Source organism: Sabethes cyaneus, chromosome 3 (genome assembly GCF_943734655.1).
Source record: "Sabethes cyaneus chromosome 3, idSabCyanKW18_F2, whole genome shotgun sequence".
Classification (NCBI taxonomy): Eukaryota; Metazoa; Arthropoda; class Insecta; order Diptera; family Culicidae; genus Sabethes; species Sabethes cyaneus.
This window is the reverse complement of record NC_071355.1, coordinates 107753573-107779740: the sequence shown is the minus strand read 5'-3', so window position 1 is coordinate 107779740 and position 26168 is coordinate 107753573. Positions and strand designations below refer to the sequence as shown.

The following is a 26168-nucleotide window of genomic DNA, read 5'->3' as shown; positions in this document are numbered from 1 at the left end:
GTTTGAACATTTAACCTAGTCCATTAGACTACTCATTATCTCCAACCGATTTTATCTTTATGGGGGGGGACCCTACTCTGGAAAGTCGGAAAAATCGAATTTTATTTTTTTTTGCATTTTTGAGACGCCTTTCCCTTCAGAAATGTCATGCCAAAAAGGTTTTTTAACATCTGATCACGATGAGAACTTGCGGGAAATATTGTGGAGTCACCTCAAGGGAAGTCCATTGCTGTACGAAACTTTGAACGCGTTTTCCTCGAAACCATGTTTCTTTAGCTGGCGATACGTGTATCTCAAAATCTAGTGGTCCGATTTGGCTGAAAATTTTTTTTCAGCATGTAAAAAAAAATTATCCAAATTGTTACGTGGCCGTTTTTTGATATCTCAATTTTTCCATTTTTTATGAGTTCCTAATTGGCAATATTTGATGAAAAAACACCTTTCTTCTGGAAAAATTGCCGCCATTTTGGTAATTTTTCGAATTTTCAAACACGGTACGTAACAATTTAGGTATTGACCTAAAGCTTCAAAATCTTCCTTGAAACCTGTTCTACGATACTCCGTTGGTTCAAGGCACGTACCGCCAGCAAGGAACTATTATCTGGAGAGCATTCACGCGCCCACCTGCCAACAAGCATAATAATCACTATTCTGGCATCCAAAAGCTACAAAATATATCTTCAATTATACCTTAAGCAATTACCAAAATACCCCAACACTTCACTACAATTCAATTTTTCGGTCTTTCAGAGTAGGGTCCCCCTTAAACTTAGAATCTAGTCCAAATTGATGTCCTGAAAGTGAAACCTCATAGAAAAGTGAGTGGACATCCTTTCCTATTGCAGATTGTATCCATATAGGGACTGCCATGGCTTCGACCGACCCATTTTTACCTTTGATATACTATAACAAAGGTTTAAAAATTGGTCGAAAAACACGAAGTTGATCCAAGGCCCGGAGGGGCGAGTCACATATACCAATAGATAAGGTTTGACGAATTGAGCAAAGTCTGTGTGTGTGTGTGTGTGTGTGTGTGTGTGTGTGTGTGTGTGTGTGTGTGTGTGTGTGTGTGTGTGTGTGTGTGTGTGTGTGTGTGTGTGTGTGTGTGTGTGTGTGTGTGTGTGTGTGTGTGTGTGTGTGTGTGTGTGTGTGTGTGTGTGTGTGTGTGTGTGTGTGTGTGTGTGTGTGTGTGTGTGTGTGTGTGTGTGTGTGTGTGTGTGTGTGTGTGTGTGTGTGTGTGTGTGTGTGTGTGTGTGTGTGTGTGTGTGTGTGTGTGTGTGTGTGTGTGTGTGTGTGTGTGTGTGTGTGTGTGTGTGTGTGTGTGTGTGTGTGTGTGTGTGTGTGTGTGTGTGTGTGTGTGTGTGTGTGTGTGTGTGTGTGTGTGTGTGTGTGTGTGTGTGTGTGTGTGTGTGTGTGTGTGTGTGTGTGTGTGTGTGTGTGTGTGTGTGTGTGTGTGTGTGTGTGTGTGTGTGTGTGTGTGTGTGTGTGTGTGTGTGTGTGTGTGTGTGTGTGTGTGTGTGTGTGTGTGTGTGTGTGTGTGTGTGTGTGACGCTTGACTTTAGTCGTCTGTTTCTCGGAGATGGCTGATCCGATTCGTTTGCGATTACGCTTATTTGAAAGGTGTTATCACCTTGTAGATCACTATCGAATTGTTTTGCGGTTCGACATTTTGTTTAAAAGTTATAAGCAAAAATGTAAAAATTACGTGACATGATTTTCTCCGGAACCGCTCAACCGATTTCAAAAATTTTAGTATCAAATGAAAGCTTTTGCTACTGTCAATTTTTTGGGAGAGTTTTATTGAAAACAATCAAGCGGTTCAAAAGTTATGCTTAAAAATGTGCTTTTTCAAGGTGTCAATTAGTCGAACGTTTCTCAGAGATGGCCAAATCGATTTATGCGCTATTAGTCTCATTTGGTAGGTAATATAGCCTCATAGATCACTATTGATTTGTTTTTTGATTGGATGTTTAATTTGAAAGTTATAAGCAGTCGTGTACAGCAAAATAAAATTTACATTTATTTATAACGATTTTAACCAGATAATTAAGCAGATTTCAATTATCTTAGTAGCAAACTGAAAATACTCAGAGGTGAGAGATACGCGGAAACAGCCATCTTGGGAGTTGTCAAAAGGGAGCCAATCGAACACGCATACTTTTTGCTTAAATGTTTGATTAACAAGTATTGAAATAGTTATGAAATCTACTTAAGCTATTGTCACGCACCTTGAATATTATACTCGGACACAGTGTGTATAAAGCTTTGCAATGCATTTTACACTGATTAAGTTGAAAGATATATCGCTCCGCAGTCACACTGCTACAACATTTTGCTCCGCAGCAAGTGCTGGCAGTTTTTGAACACTGATGCCAAATCGTTGGCTTTAGTTTCCGCGTATCTCTTACTGTGAGTATTTCTATATCAAACGAGAGGCCTTAACGCTGTGAACGTATCTGCTAAATTTTATTAGAATCGGCCTTACCAGTCAAAAGTTATTTGATTTGATTTGATGAAATTATTTAAGCAAACTTTACTGAAATGAAATAGAACCAAATAGAAAAAAATGCGATCATGTGCTCTAGCGTAAAAATGCTTAATTTCCCAGGTGGTGCGTCTTTGGAAAAGTTTATTAAAACAATATGGCGTAACTTTTTACACTATTAGGGTGACCGTAAATCTACCTATTAGGGTGATCCAAATTTTTGTTTTTTTAACCTTCCGTTACTCGCGCTGTTGTATTTTGTACAACACTTGTAGATTTTTGGATGCCATTTTGTTTCAAAGTAACAGATCGATGTCAAACCAATGTGTATTCTTCAATAAACTTGCTATGAACAAAATGATATAATTATTCAATACATTAATGCTTAAAATATTCAGAAAAATAGATCAGCATAAACCGAAATGCAGAAACGATGCAAGCGACGTGTGAGGGGTATGGCAAACGGTCTCTCTACTGGAATTTTCTCTCGTTTCTTCATAAGGGAAAATAGTTTCTGTATGCAGCAAAATTATTCAGTAGTTAATGATCATTCCGAAGGTGTGCAAAAGTTCGCAATTTCGTTACTGCACGGCGCTAGTGTATGGGTCAGCTCTCTGAATGTGTTGTGTCTACGGAATCTGTTTATTCGCAAGCTCTTGCTTTCAGAAAATGTTTTAGTGGACCAAAAACGCTAGTCAGATGAAGGGAAGTTTTAAATTTTCGCTTTTAAATAATCACTATGTATTATTACTGTGCAAAAACTTTCTAAACATTCCTGCCCAAGCGAATCAAAACACCCCATCGCCCTACTTTCTAAGCTGCCAACAGCAGAAATGATATCATGCTACGTTTTACGTGAAAAACATCTAAGAAAACATGATAACTACTAGAAAAAAATCTATTTAATAGAATATTACATCATTTAGGATTGATAAAATGATCTTTCCTAATGCAACAACCTGTATATGGCTGCAATTGTAGGATGTACAATTTACAGCGCTTTTGAGCGTCGTCTGGTGACAAACTTATAAAATATTATCCCCCAAAGGAAAGGTATTGGCCTACTGATTAACTTTGCTGAAGACAGTAGTTTTCTAAATAGCCAGGATTCCGAGATATTCCGAGATAAAAAGTGTTGTACAAAATACAACGCGCAAGTATCCGTGTTACAAAAGTTGGCGCGAGTAACGGAAGGTTAAATGCGTCCAAAAAAATACAGTGTCTCCACAAAAGTTGTAGAACACAGTAAAATAAGCAACTTTGCTGTACATAGTAACTATCTATCTCTTACTGGTTGCGAAATATAACGATTTTTTTTAAATGCAGCGAAAAAATTGAGATATCGAAAGGTGGCTACGTCACAATTTAGATAAGCCATTTTTACATGTCAAAAAAATGCAGCCAAATCGATTCTCTAGATACTGAGATACACGCACCGTCGTTGAAAAGATATGGTTTCGAGGAGAGCGCGTTTAAACTATTGTACAGCACTGCACTCTCCTTCAAGTGATCCCACAGTTTTACTGTAAATTCTCAACGAGACCACGTACCGAACAATACTTTGGGATCAACATTTCTGAAGCTAAAAGGCTTCTAAAAATGCAAAACAAACAAGTTTTTCGACTTTTCAGTGAGGGTCCCCCTTTAATATCAATCCTGCCCAAGAACTTTGCACACGATTTGTTGTGTTATGTGTTGATGATAACTACCATTACTGCTCATAAACGCGTAACAGTCCCATGTGTTTTTTTCACCACTTTTAGTCTCAGTTTCAGCCTCAATAGTCTCAGTCAGGCTTGGCATACACTTTTCGCTTTGATTTTGCTCTTTTGGTTACTGCTCCTCAGCCAAGCAGAATTTGAAAAAGTGGTGTATGGGGCATTTGTAGAGCTAGTAATTATCTATAATATTGCTGAAGAAAGTGAAGTTTTATCTTTAGTATTTACGGCGCTATAGGGCAGCAATGCCGTTGGCAGCAAAAAGAGCGCTCTTTTTGCTACCAAGAGGGTAGCAGCCTTATAGCGCCATAAATACAAAATGCACAGTAGGGTAACCAACGTATTTTGGACCCCCTCAACAGCTGTACATAATTTGGACTCTTACAGCAAAATCAAATGGAAGTGTCCAAATTATGTACAGCTGCTGAAGGGGTCCAAAATAGGTTGGTTACCCTAATGCTCATTTCAGCAATATTGTAGATAATAACAAATTCTACAAACGCCCCATACATCACTTTTTCAAATTTTGCTTGGCTGAGATGCAATAATCAAAAGAGCAAAATCGAAGCGAAAAGTGTATACCAAGCCTGGTCTCAGTAGTGAAAATATAACAATAAACATCTGCTTTTCGGAAATGCCTGGACCGATTTGACTGCAATAACCAGACTTCCTGTGCGCGCGCCTCTGTTTCGTGCGACGAGATTATTTTTACTCTCGCTCACAGTATTTCTATCTGCAAGCGATGCGACAACGTATGTCACGTACGATCTGTTATTTGCTCTTTTGCTTCTCCTTCGTTAACCAGCGAGATGCGTTCAAAGGTTTCTCGTCACTTTACAAGTTGAACGAGATACTTGTATGGCATGTCCGTGAGACAGTTCGTGCGCTTGATCTCGCGAGACTTGCTCGTGTGCTTGTCGCGCTGCTTGTCGCATCTCGCATGTCGTGTGTTACATTTTGTGCTGTTGGGTAAAGCTTGGATTTTTTTCTTTCGTTGTCGTTTTGACGAATAACTACGTCTTACGGCAAGTTTTGAGATAGGGTGTCATTCCAAAAAATCGAAAAATGCGAGCGTCACGAAAAATGAAAGGTTTTGAGCCCTAATAGCTTAGTGGTTTTCCGATAGATTTTCAATATTCTTACACCAATCGATCGGAAAATCTTCTAAGAATTGACCCAAATGAAGAAAAGTATGGATTCTTGATGTTGAACTATTGAAAAATTGAAAATAATAAACTTATGTTTTACCAGAATTCTCGCTTCGTGATTGGTTGGAAGATTCTTTACGATGATCTAAACCTATACTAATTTGATATCTGTGCTTGGGAAATAAGCCAAAACAAGTGACAAAGTTTCCTCATTTCAACAAGATTTCTTAACACCGTGGTTAAACCTAGACCATTTTGATGTCCTTGCTTGGGAAGTACGCCAGAGAGAGTGACAAAGCCCCCTCAAGCCTACAGATTTCTTACGAACGCTATTAAACCTAGTCCAATCTGATGTCTGTGTTAGGAAAGTGTGCCAGAAAAAATGACACACGTACGTTGTCCAAAAGATCGCAAATTCTTTACTGCGAGACGATTGAACCTCGGCGAATTTGATATCTGTGTTGGAAAAATGTGCTACAGCTGTAGTGTTCGGTTATAATACGACTCTGTATGAATACGCATGCTTGCCGTTTCATTAGAAGTGTAGTGAAAAGATGTGCTGTTGATAAAATAGGATTGAATTGGTAAAATCCCTTCAACGTGGGAAACCATGGATAATAAAAAACAATCTTTAATTTCAGTAAGGTAGCAGGAGAGTAATAGTTTGTGTTCTTGATTTTGTTAAATTGTTTTCAAATTCACAATCTTTTGAGAATTTAACGTATGCAATGTTACTACTTTGATAAACGTTACATACAACGCATGTAGCATATATATATGTTGCATATAGCATGTATACGTGAAGAATCGAATGATTACAAGTATGAATCTGTGCTACTATCACTACAAAGAGACTTACGTAGTCCTGCGTAACCTATATATGCGGTCGTGTCTTGTACACAACCTCTCTGATTTTTCAATTTGGATAAGCCCCCCAGCGCCAATCCATGGTACCGCAATTCATGGTTTTTTTAACGACTATCTTCAAGGATCCGTAGGGGCAAGGGGAAGAGGTTCCCTTATGAAAACAAAATTGCCACATGCCCTGGAGGGAGTTGTGGGTTCGAATCCGGTTATAATCTCAGACTGGTCAGCTTGGTTCAACTCATGCACCTTCCAGCATTGGACAAAAGGTAGGAGTCAAAATGACTACTTGTCAAGCATAGCTACCAATACCCCCCCCCCCCCCCCTTCCGTTCCGCTCTTTCCCCTCCTTCACCAAAAATTTTCATTTCTTTCCCCTACCGTCCCTTCATCAATTGTAGAACCATCGTATCGACAGTATGTTTAGATTCAACATCCCGGTACAATATGTATGTACCACACAATTACAATTTTGCTTTAATTTCACCTAAAATTATTCAGATAGTTGAGTTTACATTTAGTTCTGTCCAAAAATATATATCTTTGGTGCCTCGGAGCTTTCCAAGCACCCCATGTGATGATATCCCATGTGATGATATCCCAACGACGATGATATCCCGTGGCGAGCAGCTATCGTATGTTGCCTCCAGCTGGACATAAAACGCTGTTTTCTCGTCGTCGGGTCTACCTTCGTGTGGCCAGTGCCCGTTTATGATGGTGTAGTTGAAGAAGCGGCCTGTTATCCTCAACACACATATCCTTTCGCGATCCTGCATTCTGCCCATCACTACGAAGCCCGTTCTCAGCTCGTTGGATGCTCCACCGTTCTGGCAAAATTGGGCCTTGCCGCCACGGATCCCCCAAAACCATCCCGCCTTTGCGACAGATCTCCTGTAGTGCTATAATGTCGAGCTGTCGCCATCCACGAAATTTAGTTTTGCAGTTCCAGGTAGGAAGCATCCATTCCAAATCCTTGTTTCATCGCTTTTGTCCATGCTAAATGTTTCGAGTTGAATTTTCTTGATTTTTCGTAATATTTTAGATATAAAAAGCTTGCCTTACTAGGGCTATGCTGCCGAGTCTCATGATGGGACTGCCATCGTATAGTGCAGAGACAAGACAGTGCCTCCTTGCCTGTCGGTATACGACCTTAGTTACCACCAGGGTTGGTTACCACATCTAGGGTAATCAACCTATTTTAGACCCCATCTGTAGCTGTCCATAATTTGGACACTTACAGCAAAATCAAATGGAAGTGTCCAAATTATGTACAGCTGCAGATAAGGTCCAAAACAGGTTGGTTACCCTACCATGAGAGAGTGGAGATAGAAGTTGCTCGATAAGAGGCTAAGGACCACTATGGGGTATGTGTTGCACATTATTCAGTCGTTCACCAACCGTTTTTTATCCACCAGTCATTTTGACTGGTTTTGGTATAAATAGGTATATTTAAAATGCTGGTATATCTAGTGTTAAAAAAGAGCTATTTTTGCTTTATTTGCATTTAGCACAAAACCAGTTACACTTAAATTTTTCAATTGGATTTTACGTATTTCTTTTAGCACGAAGCAAAAGTGTAATCTATATAATCTATATAAGTAATCTATATAAGTAGAGCAAAATTTTCCCAATTTGTTCGCCCTATGTAAAAAAAATTCCCAAATTATGCTAAACGGGACAATTCTTGTATCATTAAAAGTAATGCACAGAAGAATGAAACAAGTTATTTGAGAATACAATTCTGAAGATTTATATATATATAGCTTTAATGTATAGGAAACTCTAATATTGGAACTTCGAATTGAGTTACGAAGCTAATATTCCAAACTCTATTTAAAGTGGTTATCCCTGCATAACTATCTACAGGCAATGGTTGGAATCAAAATTTTTTTCATGGACAAATAACGTCCTGTATTTTCCATATAAATACAGCAAAAAGTTTTGCTGTAAGTTTAAGTTTTGACAAAACTCAGATGAGAAATAGTTTAAACACGTTAATCAAGCATATACCAAAGCTTCAAAACACCTTTAGCGCGCTGACCGAAAACCCTAAGGCCAATAAAATTCAACCGGATCCTATAGTCACAAAATCAGACTCGTTCGAGTAAAAAGAAGCAGCCACTTCTGATGGTTAAGAACGCCAACTTCCTCACCCTCGTGAAACTTTGTGATGCCCAACCGTCCTACAAAATTACCCGGTTTGGCAATAAAATCATCTGTGCGTCAATGGAGGATTTAGAAATTAGGTAAAGGCCTTGATAATGATATGGTGCAAAAAATATAAAATTTGGATCAATATCTGGACCATTTTCGAACTGGATATGCCTAAAAAAATAATATTGTATTTGATAATTTTCTAAATAGTTTAGTTAAAATAATTATGAGGCTCAGAATAAAGTAAAATTAGGCCATTACAAATATTTTATAAAGTTTTTGTCCTTCCGGTGTTGGGCCACTGAAAGGGGGGGGGACAAAGTGAATTTTTTAATCGAGCAAAAAACATGGGTTTTAAGCATTTTTATTTATAGTTTAAGCGTGAAAACCAAATCTGTTCTTGCTTTTAATATATACGTTATTATTTTCCATGCAAAAATATACGAAAAGAAGACAAAAACGAGAAAATTTTTTTGGACGATTGCTTAGTTTCCGAATTCGAATTTCCATTTCTGTTTCGTGCTAGAAGTGTTAAGTACACTCATTTTTCGAGTTTTCAGGCTGTAGAGCCCACGGACAATTGATTTTATACTCATATCCTCCAAATTCTTTTTAGCCCCCCGATTTTTCAAGCCAATTTCCAAAGGGGGGGGGGGGGTGACAAAAACTTAAAAAATATTTTGCAAAGGCCTTATATTCCGCCGATAAGTAAGCAGGTTGACTTCACATCACCTTTTGGTCGATTGACAGAAGGATTAAAAATCAGTTTAGTAAAATATTCAAAATCATGCAACCGGACTAACGTTGTACTACGTCATCCGTGGTCGTATCTTATACACAACCCCTCTGATTTTTTCCCTTGGGGGATGTAAAGTTTTCTTTAAGCACCTCTCCCCTCTGACTTGTGACAAAATTAATACCTCCTTGTCCACCGAAATTGAGTGACTCTGAGATTCATTTTTGAAAATATTCATTTTTGAAACTTCCTATTTTCTATCTGGTACAGTTCTTCATCGACTATCATTTAAAATTAAAACCTAGTATCTAAGCTTACCTTTAAACCTAGTAGAATTACCAAGTCTAATTTTTTCAAGCACCATTTACAGTATGATTTCGAATTTGACAACAAATGCGTGTCGCCTATGTTGCCAAAATCGAAACCGTGGCAAAATCTAGACCATTTTTCAACTGAAAAAATTGCATATAAATGTGTAAAAAATTGAATAATTACCACTAATTAACGAATTTTTCACGATTGCAACGGTTTTATATTCAAAATGTTCGACAAGGGCTGTCGCAAACCTTTAGCTGCTTTGCAGTAAGACGTAGTCCTACGTCAGTAAAAGTCTGACCTTTCGAAATATGTAGTCACTAAATAAAAGCTCGAACCCCACTGTACTTGATAAACTACGTTTAATACAAGTTATATTACATATTTTTAATGAATGGTTTAAATTTTTTGAAACTAATAGGCGACATAATTTTTTTATGACGTGGAAATCGTTTCAACCATATCTGAACAACAGGTAATAATAAATTCCCAATATACAGATGTCACACACAGATACATACACAACGTATATCAAGTCACTGAAACATTGTTCAATTGTTGGGCTGACATAAAAACAAGATCCTCGGTGACTGTGACCGATTTCAAATTTTTCAACCGACTTTCATACCTTTCTAACAGAGTATAGGAAAGGTAAAAGCTGTTCAACCTTGTGTCCTATTAATAAATAACAGTAGTGTAGTTGTACTATTAAAAAAAATTCTTTGTTATTATTTTGTTCATTTACATGGAAGAAACTATGACAATCCTAATTTCAAAATCAAAAATAGGTCCAATTCAAGATCATGTTGGGTCCATTCAAGATCAAAAAAAGGCTTTGGCAAGAAACGATATATTTAATAAAAGTTTCATCAATTATACATTTTTAAAGTACTGATAATGTAGAAAAAGGTGGTACTTTCCAACAAATAGTAACATCACCACATATTATTTATAAATGACGAGTAAATTGAGCAGGAGTGCGAGTGGTGGTGTTAAAAAGCGCTAAATAGGTCCATTCAAGATCAATTATCCTATATGAAACTTAAAACATAGAAGCACCTTGAATCATAATAAACCCGTCATGCGACACCTACAAGTACTCGAAATTGCATAGCTAGACAATTGGTAGTCGTATAAAATGTTCAAGACATCATCGGCTACATCTGAACACGTCCGGCAATGTTCCGGATCGGGGATCAGTTCCTGAACTGAACTGAAATACAACATGTGACATCTTAAAGTACTCAAAATTGCAAAAGTAGTTCATTTGTCGTCATATAAAGTGTCCAGGATTACATTGGCCACAGCTGGAAACGTTCCGAATACATTCAGAAAAACGGCCAGTTTCTACCTTAAACCAAACCCCAGAATGCGACCCCGCTATTTACTCAAAATAACAACTTACAAATAAAAGGAAGACATTTTTTGATTGCTTTGAAATATTATACAATTTTCTCAGTATATTACATAGACATGCATATGTATTTATTGATGATAACTACCATAGTGTTATCAAAAAGTTGAATTATGTTCCTGGCGTGTCGAATTCTATCTCAAATGACAAATGAGATGGTATAACAAAGGTTCCTTTCACCAATAGGTTTTCTAACGCAGTCACACCACCGCGCATTCAAATTCAAAATCTGGATGATACGTCAATAGTAATGACGGAAATACAGCTCGAAGATCTTTTGCCAATCCTGGCATTAGTTCTGAAATCACGGGTATAGATATAAAAATTATTAAAAGGCTGAGAAATTTTCTCATAGCAAGTTCTTGAACACATTATTTCAGAAAAATTCGAAGCTTATTGTTTCTATACCACAAAACTCCAGGGTATACTCCTTATATAATAGGCCCACCGCAAAGAGTTTGAATTCACGGTCATAAACGAATGTAGACAAGTATATTGGTGATAGGACGAATGACAGAAGAAATACAAAAATAAGTTTTTTTTGTTTGATTATAGTCACTTCAACAGCTTGGGTCTTTCCCGAATGTTCTGAGTAACGGAGAGCTACATAGTTGAGAATTTTCAGACTATGAGAGATACAAAACGACGTTGGTTATATTGTTATTCAAAGGCGCAGTCATCAAAAATATATTTGTGCTACAGTTTTAGCTTGGTGTATTGTTATTCTGCTTTGAAAATATTTTTAAAAATGTGAGCCAAAATATTTCGGGGGGGCAAGGCCCCCAGGCCCCCCTGGCTACGTGGTAAAGATACTCAACAGGATATGCGTTTCGCGCTTTAATTAGGTATGCGCTTCTTTCTGATAATCAATTATACACTGAGAAAACTTTTCGTATAGTTTCTATGTGTCCACAGACTTTTGCAATGTGCCCAGTTAATGAAATTTATATGCCAAACAGTTATAATTTATGCGTACGCGAAACTTTTGCACATACTATTCATATGCGTATATTTTTATGTGTATAGTTACACATACTATTCATATGCGTATAATTTTTATGTGTATTTCTGGGCGGATTGTGGTTATATATGGCACATGATAATCATCTGGAAATTCATATGGAAATTTACCATTAGTTATGTGCAGAATATTTTGAGTGTAGCTTGATTAAATCATAGGCTGTCCTTATCATCACGTGCCAAATCACACGTTTACTCCATCAATATCAAACGGTTGACGTTTGCTTCAAAAATTTGTTTTAAAATCAAATGTTTTTATTCAAGCGCAGGACTTGTTGAAATCGACGACACCCCATCAGCCATATATATGTTTGCCATACGGACGGTTGCCATACGTACGATTGCCATACAGACGAATGCCGTAATGGACAGAAGCCATAATGTACGTTTGCCATAATTCATATTTTTGGTATGGAGGCCCAGAACTACACTTCGACCAGTTCAAAGCTTAAAAGACCAGCGCGACCAAATCGCAAGAGTTGCATATGTCGCAAGAGGCCTTATTGATTCAGTTTAAAAAAGCGGCTTGGCAGCTTTTCATTTTATAAACAGTATCTCGATGCGAGGACTAGAGAAAACTAAATAGAGGACGGTAAACCTAGGAAAACGAATGGACCTAGACATATGTGATTTCCAACGGCGGGTCACCGGCGAACATTCGCCGTTGCCTGCGGCCGGCTCGCTCTGAATCATCTAGGAAACGTTGAATATATGGATTATGGCAAACGTACATTATGGCTTCCGTCCATTATGGCAAACATACATTATGGCTCCCGTCCATTATGGCAAACATACATTATGGCATTCGCCTATATGGCTTTCGTACGTATGGCAACCGTCCGTATGGCAACCGTTCGTATGGCTATCGTATTTATGGCTCTCGTCCGGTCACCGTTGAAATCAGTATCGCATTATGCGGCAGTTGATGGGCTGCCTATTTCACCCACCCACCCACTGACTGAAATCATTGTTACCTTCACAACGCATGTAGGAGTTAAGAAATTTTTTTATTTAACACTTTGCTTGGATCTAGCGTTACAGTCAGACACAAGGAAACTATATATAGTTATATGGGTCATTCTATCTCAAACGTACACAAGGTTTCACAACCACAACCAATTTCCCCAAGTTTTATGTCGTGTCCTACCAGAGACACTACTTCCTATTTTGCAGATTTTCAAAAAAAGTCGTTTTTCGGGTTTGAATGTCTCTGAAACAGTTTGACGTGATGATACATACAAATGAAATACATACAAATGAAATACAAATTGCTCCCATACAAATGAAATACAAATTTCTTCATAACTCCAGAACTAATCATGCAAATGGAACCAAATTTAGCATGTGGGTGTTTTTATAGGTAATTTTTTTCTATGGTGCATTGAGACCCCTCCTTTCTTTAGGAGGGGAATTATGACCCCTCTTCCCTTTAAGAGGGGGGGGGCTTCCAAACAAATGAAGTACAAATTTCTACATAACTCGAGAACTACATAACTCGAGAACTAATCAAACAAATGGAATCAAATTTGGCATGCGAAGGTTTTTGGAGGCAAGAATTTTTTTATGGTGAATTAGGACCCCTCCCCATTTTAGGACGGTGAGGGGGGGTCCTATACAAATGAAATACAAATTTCCTCATAACGCGAGAACTAATCAATCAACTGAAAACATATCTGGCATTTGGGTGCTTTTGATTCAGGGCGAGACGGACACAGGCCAGGAGTGTTGCTGGCGAGCTGCCGTCGGAAGCGCCGGCCACTGCGGGGGGCAGCCTTCCGTAGAGATCACCTCTATCTAGGTTTATTTATTTTCCTAGATCTACTGACCTCTATTACTTTCCTTCAGTTGGGTCACCCCTGCGAAATGGTACTTTCTACGAAAAGATTTCCCGTGAAATGGTACATCCCGCGTAAGGTTTTTCGCGAAATAGTATTTTGCGAAACTCTATATTCCGCGTCATTATTATTATTATTATTTATTCTTCGGATCATCTGACGACAAGATCTACATGAAATAAAAAAAACTACCAACTAACAACATTAAAATGAACTACGATTACGTAAACGACACTTGAACGTTTCACTGCTAATATTAAAATCAAACAAGTAGAACACAGATTTAGAAACTGCACACATAGCGGTTACAGGTTCATTTTGTCCATATAATGTCCGATGAAATGGAATTCTAAGGAAGTCAGTAGAACGAAGAACTCTCGAGGGCGCGTTCATATTGACCCTTGCCATAATCCAAGGGGCATCATTTCTTCCACATAATATCTTTCCAGCAAATACAGCACGCATATCATCCCTTCTCTTTTCCAATGTGTCCATGTCCAGCAGCTTACACCTGTGTTCATATGAAGGAGGTTCGACTGGATCCGTCCAGGGCAGATCCCGAAGCTTGTATCTGATAAACCTTTTTTGTACAGATTCGATCCGTGCAGTCCAAAGGCCAGTGTAAGGGCTCCAAACAACAGCTGCCGTCTCCAGTGATGAGCGTACAAGTGCGTAGTAGGACTTTCAGGCAGTATGGATCACGAAACTCTTTTGCGATTTCCCCTTTGCGGTTCTTGTTTGCTTTGGAAATTATGCTACTGTAGTGGTCCTGAAATGTAAGCTCGGTATCCAACAGAACACCAAGATCCTTGACGACTATTATGCGTTCAATATTCTGGCCGTTTATGGAATAACTGTATTGGATTGGAGGCTTCTTTCGGCTGTAACTGATAACAGAGCACTTGGAGACACTGATACTGAGCCGGTTGCATACACACCAACCATAAAACAAATCGATTAGCTTCTGTAATTCGATGCAATCAGCGACTGAGCGAACTTCAAGGTAGATTTTGAGGTCATCAGCATACACGATTCTGCATCCTGGAGGGAGTATCATGCAGACATCGTTGTAATACAGCGAAAATAGCAAAGGCCCGACGTTGCTGCCTTGAGGCACACCTGAGGACCTCCGGAAGCCGCAAGACTCAGTGCTTCCTAATTTCACAGAAAGACAGCGGTTTTCAAGAAAAGATTTCAACCACCGGACAAAAGCAGCAGAGGCACCGAGATGCTCTTTTTTAGCAAGCAGTATGGTGTGGTCAACTCGATCGAACGCAGCTTTGATGTCAGTATACAGCGTGTCGACTTGTGCTCCATCTTCCATATGTTGTAGACAAAATGAGCTGAACTCCACCAGATTTGTGCTGATCGAGCGACCAGGAAAAAGCCACGCTGATCAGTTGAGATGTATTGTGCAAAACTTCTGTGCAGCGAGCCACCAATGAGGATCTCAAATAATTTCGAGCCAGCGCAAAGCGACGTAATTCCGCGGTAATTGACAATAGCGTTTTTGTTTCCCTTTTTGAACACAGGAAAGATATAGGATTTTTCCAGCATACAGGAAATGTTTCCTGAAGAAGCGATTGGTTAATAATAAACTGTAAAGGTTTCGAAAGAGTAGATGCACAATTTTTCAGTATAATCGACGGTATTTCATCCGGCCCGGAAGACACCGATGATTTCAACTGCTTCAAGGCAGCTTCAACTTCATTTTGCGTGAAACTAGTTATGTTTATATCGCACACGTTTGCAGGAACGAACTTTAGAGCTTCCTGGACGTCAAAGGCTGAAGTACTGCTACTGGCGAATACACTAGAGAATTGCTGAGCAAAAAGATTACAGATGTCTTCAGTATTGCTGGCAGATAGATTACCTAGAGACATTTGGACAGGAAGTCAAGTTTCCTTGCGCTTCTCGTTAACGAATGACCAAAACCGTTTAGGATTTAGTTTAAGATGTTGCTGCTTTTGGAAAACATATCTCAAGTATAGATGGCGGTTATGGGTTCTGTATCGACGACTGGTTCTAACAAACTCTTGTTTGGTGATCGCGTTCCGTAAACGGGAGTACTTTTTCAGCGCTGCAGATCTCTTGCGTTTTAAACGACGAAGCCATGAATTTGACCAGGGTGGTTTCCGCTTAGGCATGGGACGAGGGACGAAGTCGCGAAAGAATGATAAGAGCAGTTGGTTAAAAAGGGATACAGCCATATTCACATCAAACCCATCCAGGAACGACCAATCCGTTGAATGCAAGGCCAGAAAAATCGGTGCGATAGAAATCAAACTCTCGTTCGTCAAGTACCTCTTCGTACCGAATGAGAGGTGGATAGCTAAGAGTGACAAGTATTGGAGGATGTAACGGATCAACTTTGATAATGGCTTCAGGTGGTTGAATTACATCGCACTGATTGACTGCATTGACATTAGCAAACACCAAGTCCAGGGCCCGGTCACGGTTATTCGTGAATGGATTTATCTGCTGCATGTCGAGTAATGCCATACCATCTACGAGCGCACTGTTTGCAGCAGTGAATACTAAGTTAGTCTGATCGATTCGAACTTTTCCAGAAGCTAGGCAATTCCAACGAAGGCCGGGTTGGTTGTAATCACCAAACAGTAGGTGATAGTCTAATTATTTATTATTTATTAAACAACTGCGGTGAATGGAACCGGTCATTGAGCCAGGTCTCGGTGAGAATCATCACGTCAAATTCAGCATCGCTGACTGAGATGAAGAAGTCGTCGACTTTAGAGCGCAGTCCTTTAACATTTTGATAGTATAGGCGAATACAGTCAGATTATGGAAGGGTGTCCACAGTAGCAGAAAGAGGGTAGCAGTATGCCTCCACCGCAACGTGAGACAAATCAGGAGAAGAATGGCTCGAGACTTGATCGTACTTGCCTTGGGTAAAGCGACGGAAGACCCCTCCTCCACACCCACACACAGGGCCAAGACGACTGTTGAGTGAAGACGGGAAGAGCGCGACTGTGGCGGGGGGACTTAGGGCTTCCATGGTACCAACACTATTGTGTCCCGGAAACAGGAATTCAGGTTCAGGCAGATTATGAGTCGTCAGGTCAGGCTGATAATGGGTCGTCAGGTCAGGCTGATAATGGGTCGTCGTGTTAGGCTGGTAATAGGTCGTCAAGTAGCTGGAACTGGTGAACGGGTCACAAGCTGATGGTCGTGCGATGGATATGGTCGTTAAATTGTTGTACTTGCCATTTTTCGCAGGTTGGAAGCCCACTGCTCCAACACCCCACACAGGGCCGGGACGACTGATGAGCGAAGGCTGCAGTAGCGCGACTGTGGTGGGAAGATCAGTGGCTTCCATGATACCAAAATCGTTGCGTCCCAGTAAAGAACCAGTACCATCCACGGAAGATTCGGTTGATTGCTAAATCGTGTAGTTAACCATTTACCGGGCATTCTTCACACGGTTCTGATAAACAGGACAGTTAACGCTCCACGCTGAATGCTCAATGCTGACCTCCTTATCGTTCGGAAGGTAACGTTTTTTGTTCATCAATTCACAATTCACGCACTATTCGAACGAGGATGCACAATCTTTTGCTTCATGATCTCCAGCACACTTCGGGCAGCAGAAAGGATTATTGCAGGAAGATGCCTTATGTCCGTACTTCGAACATTTGAAGCAGCGCAAAACATTAACTTCTTCGACCACTTTGCATCGATCCCATCCCACGTTGACACTTTGCAGATTTATTAATGTTTCGAATGTCTGGGCATCAGTCTCTAGGACAGCCACCAGTGGATTGTAAGTCCAATTCTCATTTTTGTGGATGCGAATAACGCTGATATTCGAGGAAAGCGGAAGACTGTTTTGCTGTTTCAGTTTGAGAACGATTTCGTCAGCTGTCAAGTCACCGCAAATTCCAATAATTTTTATACTCGGCTTCAGAGGTTTTCTGATTGAAATTTCGTAGTTGTCAGACATGATATCTGCAGCAGCATTGACTAATTTCTGAGCAAGATCATTCGTTTCGCATAGAACATCAACGTCCCCATTTTCTTTGCATCGAACAGCCTTGACTGAAAAGGCTGTAGGGTCAAGTTTCGAGCGGATAGCCTGCTTTGTCACATCGGCTCGTTGACTAGCCTTCGGTCTAATGACTACACTTTGTTTCATCCTCGATATTATCGGATTTGGCGTAGAACGAGGCCCCCGCCGTATTTGGTAGCTCTGTTAGAAGTTCAGTCGAAACGCTAAGATTTACCACCCTTCGCTGCTTGCCTGATTTCAGTGCACCACAGTCGCCATCGTAATCTAATAAAACACTCGGTATTACATCAGTGGCTTCACGTTTGGACAGTGTTGCTTTATTACCACGTACTACACTCGCATAGGATTTTGCAGCAGCACCGTGTGCAGTGTTATTGGTAGCTGCAATATTACCGCAATCAACATTAGTCGCAGTTTCACCAGAGGCATCTCGCCCAACTGAAAACGAGCCCAAGACGCTCAATTCACTAGTAATAATTTCTTTAACCATAGATTTTATTTGCGGAATAAGATGGTTTTCAACCAAAGCACATTGACCGGAAGCGATAATATTTACATTCGATTCGCATTTATTTACAGCATCGGCCAGTTTATCAATTCTCTGCAATAGAACATTGCACATCGAATGCACCTCATTAAGGCAGATCTGCTTTTTCCGACATTCAAAACACATATACTTCAGGGCAACATCCTCCTGCATAGCGCTCACAGCCGCTGAGCTCACCTCACCGCACCTCGTATGCATGATTCCCTCGCAGCCCCCGAAGCAGTAGATGCGATCCGATTCGGCCGAAATACCACCCCGGTGGCAACTACACTCAACCCCCGCTAATATGAAAAACACCCCGTTCAGATCAGGCGAATTCATTTTTAATCTGAATATTTGGTAACCCTATTCACTTTCACATACGTGCTAGGCGCGCACCCTATGACCTTGTTGTTTTGATTTGACGAAAACAAACGTTTCGAAAACATGTCGAATATGCGCAAATTCTGAACATCCAGATCGTAGAAGAGGAAATTTGCTCGACAATATCAACTAAAATGGTCTATTTTGAGTGTTGGAGAGAGATAAGTTGCATATGAGCTATATTGCTAAAGCTGCAGAGCTGGAGGAAACGTATTAAGGTTTTTTGCTTTTTTTTTCAATTTGCCCGGTCAGCTTAACCGTTAATTGTGTATGACGCTTGATCAATTTTTAATGTGAACGCATTCATACCAACGGGGTTCAGATTAAAAATGTTCAGATTAAGGAAGGTCATTCCAGCGGGGGTACACGGTATGACGTTTGCGAACAAAATAAGTGAAGCCAACATCGGCTGGACTTATATGCAAATGTGCATGCAAAAGAACGAATCACACGGTATTTCTGCAGCACCAGCAGTAATTTTCGTTGGGTTATCGTCTATTTCTTCTAAAAAATGACGTTTTCTCTTAGTTGAATGTAAGTTATAGTTACCAATGAACTGTTCTTAAAAAAATCTTCACTTCCATATCACATAATAATTGATACATATGTGATTAAGTTTCGGTGGCTTGGTCACGTCAGTCGCGTCACTTCCACTGTTGTGTGAATGCTGCTTTTTTTACGATTTGGGAAATCTGCTGACCTAAGGTGGTCACAGATACGGTACTATCAGACACCTGAGAAGACAACTCATGGAGTGGGGTTTAGGTATCCCGACCCCCCTAATGGGGCGTGAGGATCCCGACCCACTAAACCCTACTCGAGTCTCCAGCCTCAATCCCCCCTGGCACCACCTTATCGGTATTACTTCAGGGGGGGCTATTGTGCTTAACGCACTCGCTTAGATAACTACTGGACTATGGTAGTTAGGCTGTTTATTCGCCGTTGATCGGCTCTCCAGCGGTTTTGTAGCTCAAGTACAATCTGGGTAGCAGCCGCATTGACCGCTCCCCAGACGTCCGAGCTGGAACACATCCTTTGGACTAAGTTATCCGGGGTAGTGTCCTGTCCGCTCACTGCCATCATGTTGCTTCTTGCGCCCGCGAAACGAGGGCATATGAAGAAAGCATGTTCTGCAGTTTCCTCAACATCCACGCATTCGGGACACGCGGGGACTCCGCATGCCCAAACCTGTGTAGATACTGTCTGAAACAACCATGCCCTGACAGAATCTGGGTCAGGTGGAAGTTGACTTCGCCGTGGCGCCTGTTGACCCACCCGGATAGTTCCGGGATGAGTCGATGTGTCCACCGATCTTTTGTGGAATTAGACCATGCCCGCTGCCATGTGGTCATCGAGGCCGATCTTGTGATACTCCGTATGCCTCTGGTTCCACGTTGGTTGAAGCACTCTACGTCTTCGCTGATGATGATGCTAATAGGCATCATACCTGCTAAGACGTAGATTGCGTCATGTGAAACTATGCGATACGCACTCACCACTCAAGCACATGAGACGATAGGTGCTTTCCAGCTTGGCTAGATAGCTTTTGGTACCTAATGCCGATGACCACACCGGTCCGCCATACCTAAGTATAGACTGGACCACGTTGGCTAACAGCCTTCGCTTGCTGCCATATACCGCAGAGCTATTAGACATCATACGAAACAATGCCGAAATAGCTATGGAAGCCTTCTTGCAGGTATAGTCGACGTGGCTCCCGAACTTGACCTTGTCGTCGACCATGACTCCCAGAAGTTTTAAGGACCGCGTTGACGAAATAGTGCAGTCCCCGACGCTGATATTTGCTTGCTGTACCGACTTGCGGTTGTTCACCACGATAACCTCCGTTTTATGATGCGCTAGCTCCAGTTTCCTGGATCGCATCCAATCTTCAACAATGCTTGTAGAGTGGGCAGCCGTCAACTCAACCTCTCTGATAGATTCACCGTAGACTTCCAAGGTGATATCGTCCGCAAAGCCAACTATCACCACCCCTACCGGGAACTTTTGCTTCAACACCTCGTCATACATGACGTTCCACAACACTGGGCCCAGTATGGAACCTTGCGGGTCCCCTGCGATGATTGGAACGCACTTCTGATCCTCCTCCGTGTTGTAGTGAAGCGACCCTCATTTCCTGCTGTAACATTACATGCACGCATTTTCATCTGGCTGAATCCGGGTGAATCAACCCCGGACGGCTCAGAACATAAATGTAACATTTAGTTCGATTACCCGCGCCGGTCGGTGACTCGATCGAGTGACGGCGCCGGTAGGGCAAAATACTTAAATGGAAACAATTGTCGCGTTTGCACCACATTCTAGGTGAACGACCGCGCAAGTTTCTTAACCTGCGGCAACGAACAGTTCCCAAAACAAATGCGCCGCCCAAGTAGCACTTGTAACTAATCATAAAAATAAAAAAATACAAAAAGGTTGCACAGCAGTTACATTTAGGATACTTGTAACGAGTTAGGTTACATAAAATTAAAAATAGTTACTTTTTAGTTTTCTAGTGACAAAAATCTCAAAAAGTTACCAGGTAGTTACCAAATGACCAAATTAAAACCTTTTTTTCGAACTGTCATCAACTTGCTGGTCGCAAAACAGTTAATTTTCCGTTACGAGCAGTTACGAAGTCAAAAAAAGTCGGCTAGTAACATTTTCGCAACAATTTGTTCACTGTTCCTTGTAAACACAACGGATTAAGGAAAAACTAGACCTGAAGAATATTGCTAATAGTAAAGATAAACAATTGGTACACGGGTTGTGAAATGCTCTTGTAAATGCGTTTATTTACTTAATTGATGGTACTTGGAATCTTCTCCGCCCAGACATTGGTATTAAGTAAACAAATGATGATTATTCTCAAACGTCAAAACGATCAAGTTACATCGAAACGAAACCGGCAATGAAAATAGGTTACAGTGTAACTTAGAAATGACGACATAAGAAACAAGTGACTACAACAGATTTAATATTGGTTACCGTATAACCGATACCGTAACCAGGTCGAAGGCTAAGGTTACGTACAACTAGAATGTAACTGAAATGTAACCTTCTATGATTAACACTGGTGGTAACTGTTTTATTCAAACTGAAACTATTCTTTGATATTAAATTAACACTTTCTTTTCACAACAATCACTAAAAAATACCTTTTCCCGATATCAACAATGTGAACAATGAACAATGGCTGCTTAAAATCATTTCATGCAATATGCCGAAAACGATACAAAACTTCAAGGACGATGGTGTAGTAGTTAGAACCAAAGGCAAAATGGCTATGAATTTTACTGTGATAGAAGTGATAGCGAAAACAACTTGATTTTTAATGGTTTCTAGGTGAATGCTCCACTAATTCATTATTGCTAAGAATAAATTTAAAAAATCAAAAAATTAAAATTAAAATTTTTATATTTGATTTACAAAACATCAATTTTTCAAAGAAGTAAGTAACGAAAAGCTATATTAAATAAGAGCGCGTGAATTTTTCAAAGCTAGAATCATGCATTTCACCATAAATTTGAAACTGCATTAAAATTTGTGTTGAAATAATAATTTATACACTCTTCTATATTCAACAGTTAAATTTACTGCTTGACGTTGACAGCCATAGATTGAAATAATAAACCTGCTACATTTTCGCTATGCAATAAAAGTTACAAGATAACTAATTTGCTACCAATTGAAAGTCAATTTACAGTTTATGTGTAACTTCAATAGTAACCATTTTGTAACTATACATGTTACATATTGGTTATTGAGTAACTGTTAATGCAACCAGATTTAGTTACATAAGTTGCGCTATTTCGGTTACACAACTGTTATATTTTAGGGTACTGTAACCGAAGTTTTACATTTAAATTTGTCGCATATCAGCCGCTGCGACTCAATTGTGACAACGTGTGCTACTTGGGCGTTGCACTTTGCCGACTAAGGTAAACAACGAAGCACGGAACTATTCGAGTTGACAAAAATCAAGTCCCCGCGCGAGGGGCCAAAATGTATGCGCGAAAGGGAAGCTCGACGGACAGCGTGAGGTCTGCCGCTAGGCAGAATAGGACGGGACTACCTCGAGAAGGAGGAGCTTCCTTAGGGAGAGGAACAGCTTTAGCAAGTAAGAAGTACCACTGTAAAATAAGTTTTTTAATAAAACGGGGGAGTCCGATTTGGCACGCCGATCCGTCCGGTTGGTAGTGCGATTAAAAACGTTGTTTATCAAAACGTGAAAGAAAAGTAGTCCGGGCAAATCCGGCTATACAGTAGCATAGCACACGATTCTGGAAATAATTTTCCAGAATCCTGTACAGCGACACCGGCACTTGGACTTTCCGAAGCGAGTTGGCTATGGAGTCCCAGCTAGCGCTATTAAACGCATTTCTCACGTCAAGCGTGACAACTGCGCAATAGCGGATAGCTGTCCTCTTGCGCTGGATTGCCACATCAGATGTCTTAGTGACAGACAAGATGGCATCCACCGTAGATTTGCCTTTTCGGAAGCCGAATTGGTTCTTTGTTTTCACTGGTACTGACTTTATCGCGGTCATACGTAAACTCTTTTTTGATTAAAGCAGAGGAGCGTTTGGTGCGAAAAATGTTAGACTGAATACTGGGCAAGTTTCGATCTGCGGCTAAAAATATTGGGCTTAGCGTGGCACCGGGACTCCAACCCGGAATTTCTCGATTAGTACTCGAGTGCTTTACGCATTTAAACTATACCACACCCATATATTAATTAGTCTCAGATCTAGTTTTTGTCCTACCAGTCCAAGCATTCCATCTTTCGCACACATACATACATACCTTCTTCTTTTTGACCAACTCCCGCTGGTTGTCGGACGCTAACAGCGTCTTGTTACCCTCAGTGGGTTCTTCGGTTGGCTTACGACCCTCTGCTATCAGGCGCTTCTGGGGGGGGTTGGGGGTTTCTTCCCCTGGGGACTGCCTTGCGCGTTTGGCGGATGCCTAGTCGCCGTAGTCGCGAGTGCCACGGAATGGTCAGCCATTGACGGGCAGGCATCCGTTTGTGCAGACCTTGATACAAGTGTCTTCTCTTTCTCTGCCACTTTTACTCGCGCTTCGAGTTCGCTCGAAGGTGGTCGCTGGTGCTCCGAAGCATGAGCAGACTTTGTTTCAGGTCCTTCGCTAAGGTGCTGCGACCTGCCTCGAACTCGATAATGGCATCGAGTTGATTAGACGCCGCTACCACTCTTGGTAGCATGTCTCTCTTGCCTGCCACTGCTTTTATTAGCGACGGGCCGTTCATTGCTGCGTCCGGCGTAGATGCAGTTGGAGCGACAGGTGTGCCGTTTCCCTTTCCGCTTACGCTGGCGCTTCTACTGGTATCCATCGGCGGAGACCTCTGGATACCACTTCTTGGGAACGGATTATTTAATCCGTCCGCGCTCATTGAAGTTAATGTTTTATTTTGATTGTTCATATAAAATCCCACGAGTTGAGGGGAAAGAAGAGTCCGCCGCATCAGAGCCCCTCATGATGCGGTAAGGGCTGATTACTGTTGAGGGCGCTCTGGTACTCCACAGGCTCCGTTTGAGGCTGAGTATTTATGAACCCCCCCCCCCCCCCCCCCCCCACCATTCATACCTCGGCACGGGTCGCATGACACCTTGGATTAGGGGTTTATCCATTCTTGTTTTTACTTTTAACCATGGATAACAGCTATTAAAACCATTCTCCTTTGAGGGCTTTGGACCCTCTGCTCAGGTTCTCAGTATTTTCAGGTTCATCGAACATGCTGCGGAGAGTTTACACTCAGCCTTCGCATGAGTGCCCCCTGCTCTGTCCGCATACGACCCTAGTTTCCACCGGTTGTCCGATTTCCACTAAGGAACGTATTCCGGGTGGTACCACGAGGAGGTAGAGATAGGAGTTGCTAAATAAGAGGCTGCGGAACTTCGTGGTAGCTCTGGAGCGCATTATTCAACCATTTACCATCTAATTTACCATTTACCATGTGAATTCTGCTTACTAAAAGCAAAACGCATGTGGCAAAATGTGGAGATTTCAGGAAGTATGGTAGATGCCCGGCGATTGGCGCACACACATTACACTGCACTTAAGTCATTTTGCTTTGTTTTGCTTCACCCGGTAACGGACTTTGTTGAAACGAAAGATACTGTTCGATGATTAATTGAACTCGTCACAATCGAAAGCAAAAACTTAATTTCACGAAAGAACCACTGTTTTCCACCTTTTACTACTATTTATCGATGCACAAAAGTGTAGGCAGCCAAAGAAAAATATTGGTAATTATCGGTGCACTGAATTTCCACTATAACACGATGAATGAAAGTTACCGGAGGCCAAATGACCGGTACGACACGCACGCTCGAGTCTCTTGGACTTGGTTACTTATGATCAACCGAGAATTGGTGTTCCGCAAAATGGTATTCGGTGAAATGGTTTGTAATTATGGCGAATGTTTAAATGCCATCCGCTTTATTTTATCAGACTAAGCAATGGGGGGAGTTGTTTTCTATTTTACTGTGAGGAAAATTTGTATATTAAAACACCCATGAACTCCTCAGAAACTTACAAAACTCGAGATTGTGATAAAGGTCATCCGAGATTCAGGATTTGTGTACAACACAGTTCAATTTGTGGCAATACGAAGTTTGTCGTGTCAGCTAGTATTCGAATAAAAGTAACAATTTCGTACAAATTTTTATAGTTTTATTATTTAATTGTGCTAGTTATTTGTGCAATGTAATGCATTTTATTCCGGCGAAATTTCCGGTGAATCTCATGGTGCCCACCCCTTCCCTAATTGTCATCAGAAAGCACCAAGTTGTTGGATACCTAACGAAAAAATACGTCATCTTATGCTTCCCCTTCCAGTCAGTTTGCAGTTTAGATGCTGCATATGAATGCGCGCAAAGCGGGACTATGATTGTTTGCTTCTACTCAGAGGCAGCATGAATTATAAGACGGCAGCAGCGCAAGCGGCAGATTGACTGAACTCAAAAGCAGTCAAATGATCGTTCGAAAAGCGCCGGTTGAATGCGGAATGCAAACGCATTCACGCAGTGATATTCAACTTGCGATTCCATTTCAGGCCCTGGGTACTGCAAGAATTTGTTCGGAACTGTTGTCTTGCACGGAAGGGATATTTGTGTATGTGACGTGACGCAGCAATTCTCAAAGCTAGGAAAATCAGCGACTCTCTTATCCGGCAATAGTTTTGGACGTTAGACTGACCTAGTGTTGTTATCTTGACCTTGAAATGAGGTCAGGCATATATAAATATTTTTTGAAACGGTAGTTCTTTTACAATAGACGAAAGGACGGTAGAAGAAAGTAATGAAACTTTAGAGTGAAGGGTTATTTTAGGGAGAGGGAGGGGGATTAATAGGGTTATTAGTAGCTACGCTACAAGTAGTCATTATGACTCCTACCTTTTGTCCAATGCACCTTCCAGCTGTGTATGCGTTATGAACAAATAAACACAAATCTCGGGTAGGTACTTTTTCATTTCGACGCATCTGCAAATGAGAGATTCTCTTCGTGCCTCCTCTCTTC

The 26168-nt window shown here is 40.9% G+C and overlaps 1 protein-coding gene across 1 annotated transcript in view; it reads left to right on the top strand.

The window, feature by feature from the left end:
- Nucleotides 1-26168, top strand: part of LOC128744160 (glutamate [NMDA] receptor subunit 1) — a 209103-nt gene that overhangs the window by 18476 nt on the left and 164459 nt on the right. The window lies entirely within an intron of this gene.